We start from the raw sequence: 7,921 nt of genomic DNA on the forward strand, positions 1-7,921 counted from the left end.
GGCATTTTGGCCTGTTCAAGACCCTGAACCTGGTCTCCCGTACCTTCTGGTGGCCCAGAGTCCGACACGACGTCCAGTCTTATGTCACCTCCTGCATCCCATGCAGGCAGGCCAAGTCAGCGACAGGGGCCCCGCCTGGATTACTGCAGCCTTTGCCAACACCCAAAAGACCCTGGGGGGCTGTGTCCATGGACTTTCTGACGGATTTACCCCCATCCTCTGGTTTCACGACAGTGTTTGTGGTGGTGGACATGCTGACCAAGATGGCGCACTTCATCCCCTGTCGCGGCTTACCGTCAGCTCGCGCCACTAGTCGTATGTTTATTCAACAGGTGTTTCGGCTGCACGGCCTCCCCGATAGAGTCGTATCCGATAGGGGGGCCCAGTTTACAGCCCGCTTCTGGCAGGAGTTGATGCATGCGTTGAATATCAAGGTTTGCCTCTCGTCCGCGCATCATCCTCAAACTGACGGGGGTACCGAGAAGGTCATCGGTATCCTGGAACAGTATCTGCGCTGCTACATCAATCTGCAGCAGAACAATTGGGTGGACTATCTGGCCATAGCTGAGTTTGCCTTTAACAACTCGCAGCACACCTCCACACAGATGACACCGTTCTTGGCCAATGTGGGTTATCACCCCCGGTTTTTCCCCCTTTCTCCCGTGGACTCACCGGAGCCGGCAGCGAACGACTTCTTGGCAGAGTTACAGGCGATCCATCGATTGGTGCGACGGCAATTGGAGAAGGCCAAGGCCGATTACAAAAGGTTTGCTGATCGGTCAAGACGGGATACGCCTCCACTATCGGTGGGGGATCGGGTCTGGCTGTCCACCAGGAACTTACCGTCCACACGGCCGGTGAGGAAGTTAGATCACCGATATTTAGGACCGTTCCCAGTCGAGGCTGTCATCAATCCGGTCGCCTATCGCTTAACTCTGCCACGTTCCCTGTGCGTGCACCCAGTCTTCCATCGGTCTCTGTTGGTCCCCGAGCAACCGGCTTGTCCACTCCGCCAAGCGGAACCTCCCCCATCAGGACCTCGTGATGGAGGCAGCACCCCCGAGTACGAGGTCGCCAGCATCAGGGATTCCCGTTGGCTGAAAGGTCGTTTCCAGTACCTGATCGAGTGGAAAGGTTACGGGCCGGAGGACTTCACCTGGGAAGACGCGACCGCCGTTCATGCCCCTGCGTTGGTGACTGCTTTTCACGAACAATTCCCATCCCGACCGCATCCGGATCGGCAGCCCCGGGGGAAGGGCCCTGCGGTGCGGGATAGTGTTGTGATTCAGGGTCAGCCTGTGGGTCCGGCAGCCGGGTCGGATGACTCGGATGACTCAGACGAGGGGGAGGAGGAGGGTGTTGAAGACGAACTTGCTGATGATGGCTTGGAGGCTTCGCAGAGCCCCCAGCCAGGGCCCTCTTACTTGGTGGAGACTCAGCTGCGCGAGCCCGACAGTGCGGATGATGATGACCCACAGCTGGCCCTGTTCAAGGACGCCCGACGCAGGAGGCAGTCAAGCAGGAGCAAGCAGAGAAAGGCTGTGGGACTTCTCGGAAGGAGGCACAGGGAGGCCACGCCCTGAACTCTAATAAAGGGAGTGTTTGGGGAAGGGCTGGTTGCTGAAAGCAACCGCTCCGTTTGAGGATCAAAGCTCCGGTATCTTGTTTCATGTTTTGTTGTTTGTTTGTGTAATAAACTTGGCAGACGTTTTCCAGCCTCAGACGCTTTCCAGCCTCTGCCGTTTGTACAGGGGTTGCCTTTCTGCAAGGCCGGTAGCAGGCTGGTACAGAACAGCCAGCACCCCACATACCCCCACCAATATTTATAGAGAGACAGCAGCTCTGATCACGCTTTGCTCGCACAAGTATGAAGCCGAAGACACCAGCCTGAAGATGACGAGTGGGACCTCATTGAAACATTGCCAAGACACTCTCAATCTTACACGGGAAAAGACCCGAATACGCCAAGATCTACATATACATATATACATATACATATACATATACATATACATATACATATACGTATAATGATAATGATAACTTTATTGTCACTTTGAATGTACACCAATCGGCATACATCAAAATGAAATTTCATTGCATACAGTTCTCAAAGGGTCACCACCTCCGATATATACTCCTTGTTCGTGGCTTGTTCGTGTATATACATATACATATACATATACATATACATATACATATACATATACATATACATATACATGCCAGCGCTTGTCCGAGGAGGTCTCCATGGTCATGTGGCCGGCATGACTAGATGCCAAAGGCGCACAGAATGCTGTTACCGTCCCACCGTAGTGGTCCCTATTTTTCTACTTGCATTTTTATGTGCTTTCGAACTGCTAGGTTGGCAGAAGCTGGGATGAGTAACAGGCGCTTACTCATTTACATGGCACTCAGGATTTCACCCGCCAAACTGCTGACCATCTGATCAACAAGCTCAGTGTCCTAACCCACTGAGCCTCCGCGTCCCATATGTGTGTGTGTGTGTGTGTGTGTGTAATACTTTACATTTCTTGAGAGCAGGGTAAAGGAAGGGAAAAAAATGCAAATCAGCTGATGCAGTTCTTTCTTTCTAGACTACCTCTGACTTTAGACCAGACTATGGACTATCTTTTTGTCAGCATCTGTGTGAGAAGAAGAGCTATGTATGTGGGAAGGCTTTGCTTTGCTTTATTTATTTCCAAGTTTAGTGCATAGCATGGACCTTTTAGAAAGAAAAGTATGACCTGCTCTTTGGGAATTTGATAAAATCAGGTAATCAGTTAGGTGGCTGATTTTGAAAATAAGCAATTTTGATGCTAGTTTGGTACTTTGATGGGAAAGATCCAGGAAAATCCATGGCAGCAGACTAGAGTCAGAATCCTAAAGTCAGGAAAGTATTTTATTCTCATCCAATAGAAAGTCTCTTTTTTTGATCATGTCAAGAAATCTGTCAAAGTCATCTAGGTGAAATGCGACTTGATGTGACCTTATTTACTTAAAACAAAAACAATTAGCACATAAAAAAGTAAAGGTAAAGGTTCCCCCGTACATGCGTGCTAGTCGTTTCCAACTCTAGGGGCCGTTTCAAAGCCGAAGAGCAAGCGCTTGTCCGAGGATGTCTCCGTGGTCATGTGGCCAGCATGACTAGACACCAAAGGCGCATGGAATGCTGTTACCTTCCCACCGTAGTGGTCCCTATTTTTCTACTTGCATTTTTACGTGCTTTCGAACTGCTAGGTTGGCATAAGCTGGGATGAGTAACAGGTGCTCACTCTGTTACGCGGCACTCGGGATTCGACCTGCCAAACTGCCGATCTTCTGAACGACAAGCATGATAAAAACCAGGGTAGGTGTTGGAACCTAGCCTATAGAAATACAGCTGGACTGTTTGTATCTTGGTCTTCCAGAAAATATCTAGAACACAATTCATCACAGCATCCATGAAGATTCCTACCCCAAAACAATATGTCTATTGATATGCTTATCCCTATTTTGCAGAAGATACAATAATGGAGAAGTGGTACCTAAGGCATAAGGGCAAATTTCATTTCAGTAACTAGGTATATGAATGTATTAGATTTTGTATAAGTAATCTCTGAAATAGTACCACACATGCCTATGTTTTCAGAAGCCTTGCTAGGTGGATTCAGCCTATGAATTAATCTTGTTTTTTCTTTTCTTCTTGGTTCCATAGGATGTGCATATGGGCTTAAAGTGGCACATACAGATAGATGAAATATACGCCTACAGTATATACTCACCTATTCTATATAATCCCTCAAGATTAAATTTAAATATAAGTTTATGGGACCTATGTATTGATCTTAAATGTAGGTTATGAGTTGGAAATTCTACCTGAACAGAAGTTGGATATTCTATCTGTGACAGGAATCTATCTGGTTGCATTATAGAAAATATGAGGAAACTGGGAACTTGCATAAGCTATTTTGTGTATGTACTGTATGTTGCTAGAATAACGAAACCATATAAAACTATAGTTATTGTCTTGGAGTCTGCTTTTCAGATTATATGAGAGGCAACCCCCCTCCTCCCTCAACATCTCCATATAGTTGGTTAAACAGATATTTGAAAGTGTTTGAATATTCTGTATTCTGTATTTTTAATAATAATTGACACTGGGAACTGAGTTTCTCTTACATACACATGTCCAGCTTGATTTTAGACCAGATGCTATAAGCAAGTACCTGTTTTTAATCTGCTTCTATCCTTTTATTCCTTATATAGGAATGTCTGCTTATGAGCTGCTGAAAATACCCCCCCCTCTCCGTTTTAATGTTGCGCCTATGGGACAGTAGACCATCAGGGAGAAAGCAGGGGAAATACCATCCTATGGCAGCAGAATTTAGTTGCATGAGGTTGAAGTTTAGATTTCCAAACGATGCAGAAACTGGCAAGTCTATCTTGCAGTGCTGTAAAAGATGAGCTGGGAGCTGGATGTCAGTGCACCCACTCTCAATAATTGATATGATGAATATTCTCAACCCTGCAACACCTTCTGTATCTCCCCAATCTCCAGAAACTTCATTTATCAACCATGTTTGAAATGTTTAAGTAATCTCAGTGATGTATGGCATGCTGACACTCCCTTGTTAGAAATCCCCACTACTATCATTCTATCTAATTAAAAAGCTACTGAGCTCTTGTGCATAAAATTATCATAAATTATCTCTGAAGGTTCATTGCTTTTTGGAATGTTTAATTGCTCACTTGGCTGAACTTCAGTGGCTCAGTATTATTAATCAATTTGTCAGAGGAGCCCCTTTAATGTTTTTATTTATTTATTTAAATCAACCTGAGTACTTGCTGAGATAACATTGCAGAGGTTCTTCTTTATCAAGAGGAAATATTCTTTTCATGGTTTGCAGGAACTGCTACTCATATTTGTTTAAACATTGTGTGTGGATTCTATGCTAGATGGGAAATAAAATTTCTTTGTGCCAACAGTTTGGCAAAGATTATCAAAGAACACGCAAAGATGGCAGAAAGGAAAAGAACTGTGAAGTCTGATGTAGAAGTGATGCTGATTATTATGTACATAGCCACAAAATTAGTTTATAGGAAACCAACAGTCCATTTTACTAAACAGAGAGTCAATAATTAATAGGATGGAAATCTGAAAAACACAATTGTTTTATAAGAACCATATATCACTCTTTGAATAAGACCACCTCTTTTTTTGTTTGTTTGTTTATTTATTTCCACCTCACAATAGTGATCCTGGCTGGTAAAACAATGCGTAACCACCGAAAACATAATGCACGAGATCAAAACAATAACACTAACTCATAAAAGCAGGCCTACCAGAATAGTTCATCTAACATCCTGGTTCAAACACCTGTGAAAAACAGCCAAATTTCTGGATTTTCAAATGAGTATTTTCTCCAAGATTATCACGGGGATGATGCCACTCAAAAAGGAAGTGCAACGCTTCAAAAGAATAGTGCTACTGATTTTCATATAAGAAGTGTTATTTATATAGATGTGAGGGAGAAATTCAGTTCCCATATGTTTTTCTCCCCCCACCTTCCCCTCTCTTACAAACACACACATACATATACGCACAAAAACACAAATGCAACTGTGTTTGACATCTTGCATGACATGAACTATACAGTAGATGTATTTCTAAGCAAGATGGTTACACTGATGAACTTCTAAAACAAATTGGTGGTAGATGGCGGTGAGTACAAGTGTAGGGCTCATTCCTGCTTCAGTGAACAACAGCATCCAGTTGAATGGCAAGCTTTGTCTTTGACGAAATAAAATGCATCATAAAAGCCAGACAGAATAGCTTGAGCTGATACATGCAATAACCACTGTTAGGGATGACTAGCAGAAATAGATGGGCAAAGGCTGCCTTCTTGGTAGGTTGGAGCAATTAGAGGACAACCTTATGCATTCTTTTTCCCAGACAGATCATCAGTGGTCTGTACTCGCATTATCAATCAATAAGAATAGAGCTGGAAGGGACCTTGGAGGTCTTCTATTCCACCCCCCTACTCAAGCCGGAGACCCTATACCATTTCAGACAAGTGACTGTCCAATCTCTTCTTAAAAACCTCCAGTGATGAAGCACCTACAACTTCTGATGGCAAGCTGTTTCACTGGTTAATTATCCTCACTGTTAGGAAGCTTTTCCTTCGATCCAGGTTGCTTCTCTCCTTGATTAGTTTCCATCCATTGTTTCTTGTCCTGCTTACAGGTTCTTTGGTAAATAAGATGACCCCCTTTTCTTTGTGGTAACCTCTCAAATACTGGAATATTGCTATCATGTTCCTGCTAGTCCTTCTTTTCTCTATACTAGCCAACCCAAATGCTGTAACCTTTATTCATATGTTTTAGTCTCCAGACCTTTAATCATCATAGTTACTCTTTTTGCACTTTTTCCAAAGTCTCAACATCTTTTTTGTTATGTGGTGACCAAAACTGGATGCAGTAATCCATGTGTGGTCTTACTAAAGCTTTATAAAGCAGTACTAATACTTCATATGATTTTGATTCGATGCCTCTGTTTATACAACCCAGGATTGTATTAGGTTTTTTTTTTGGCTGCTGCCGCACACTGCTGGGTCATATTTAAGTGATTGTCCAAGGTCCCTCTCACAGTTACTGGTTTTGAGCCATATTTCACCTACTCTGTACTTGTACTTTTGGTTTTTCCTGCCTAAATGTAAAACTTTTCTTCACATTATATTTCATGTTGTTGGATAAGGCCCATTGTTCAAGTCTGTCAAGAGCTTTTTGGATTCTGAGGTTGTCTTCTGGGGTGTTGGCTATTCCTGCCACCTTGGTGTCACCTGAAAATTAAATCATTTATGAAGATATTGAAGAGTACTGGGCTTAAGAAGGAACCCTGTGGCATCTTACTGCTTACTTCCCTCCGTGTAGAGGTAGTACTATTAAAGATGTGCTGGGATAGACAGGTGACATGGATGACCCCTAAATGAGAATAATGATAAATATCATTCCATGAAAGGAAAAGCAAAATTGAAATGGTTGAGTGAGAATTCCTGAGATATTTTGTTGTTGTTAGTTGCGAAGTCGTGTCCGACCCATCGCGACCCTATGGACAATGTTCTTCCAGGCTTTCCTGTCCTCTGCCATCTTCTGGAGTCCATTTAAGCTCACGCCTACTGCTTCAGTAACTCCATCCAGCCACCTCATTCTCTGTCGTCCCCTTCTTCTATTGCCCTCAATCTTTCCCAGCATTAGGCTCTTCTCCAGTGAGTCCTTCCTCCTCATTAGGTGGCCAAAGTATTTGATGAGATATTTTAAGCACAATTAAAACAACTGCCATGAAAATAATAATAATAATCAAAGACTGCAGAAGAAGCCAAAATGGCAAAACAAAACATAACAAAATAAAAATTAGTAAAGATCTAGAACCTCATCCCACACTTCCTCAACCCTGAAACATATACAGTACAGGAGACAGAAAGAGGGACAACAAGGCCAAATGGCATTAAGATCTGCTCTCATGTATTCACCTATTTTAGGGGTCTTTCTTTGGATCTGGTTTTTCCACTGTGTTCCATAAGACTTTTAAAACTTTAACATATATGGAAAAACCATATGTGGCTGAGTTATACTCACCATGCTAATATCCCAGTGACCAACAGATGATTTTTGAAGGCTATGCCTTCAGGACTAAGTTTACTATCCTGAATAATTAGCTATAAAATAACGGATACCTTCTTGCTTCTGTGGCAGAATAAATCACTACAAATTGTTTCTGAACAATTAGGAAGCTTGACATAACAATATTCTGTAGTTGCAGGGAGGAGAAGTAAACACATATATTGAGAATGATGGCATTGATTCTGTCCAGTGACCCAGTGAGAAATATTTTGTAGTACCAAAGTGGATAAACTATAATTTGTAATGTGCCAATAAATAT

At 43.0% G+C, this 7,921-nt stretch overlaps 1 long non-coding RNA gene across 1 annotated transcript; it reads left to right on the forward strand.

Moving 5' to 3' along the window:
* The first annotated feature begins 6,980 nt into the window (after positions 1-6,980).
* Positions 6,981-7,378, forward strand: LOC308663936. The gene is made up of 2 exons (XR_014025547.1): positions 6,981-7,049; positions 7,301-7,378. It is a non-coding gene; the product is annotated as an uncharacterized lncRNA (long non-coding RNA).
* Positions 7,379-7,921: the final 543 nt, after the last annotated feature.

This window comes from Vipera berus (genome assembly GCF_964194415.1).
Source record: "Vipera berus genome assembly, chromosome: 1".
NCBI lineage: Eukaryota > Metazoa > Chordata > Lepidosauria > Squamata > Viperidae > Vipera > Vipera berus.